This window comes from Cyprinodon variegatus, unplaced genomic scaffold (genome assembly GCF_000732505.1).
Source record: "Cyprinodon variegatus isolate N-32 unplaced genomic scaffold, C_variegatus-1.0 Scaffold1432, whole genome shotgun sequence".
In the NCBI taxonomy this organism is placed as follows: Eukaryota; Metazoa; Chordata; class Actinopteri; order Cyprinodontiformes; family Cyprinodontidae; genus Cyprinodon; species Cyprinodon variegatus.
The window spans coordinates 93849-94105 of record NW_015151885.1 but is presented as its reverse complement, the minus strand read 5'-3'; positions in this window follow the sequence as shown (position 1 = coordinate 94105).

Genomic DNA, 257 nt, shown 5'->3' with positions numbered 1-257 from the left:
AGTGTGTCAGCAAATGATGTGAGGTTAAATTCTACATATTTTCAACTTCTGCAGTTTCACTTTTGCAATTTCAATTAAGAAAACATCATTACAGTCTTTGAACATTCAGATCAATGGGTTCCCTATTGAACAAGTACCACAAGAAAAATATTTAGGAATAATTCTGGATGCTCAGTTAACTTTTAAGAGCCATGTCGATTAAATCTGCAAAACTGTTGGATCAAATATTAACTGTTTTAAAATTATTAGACATTGTT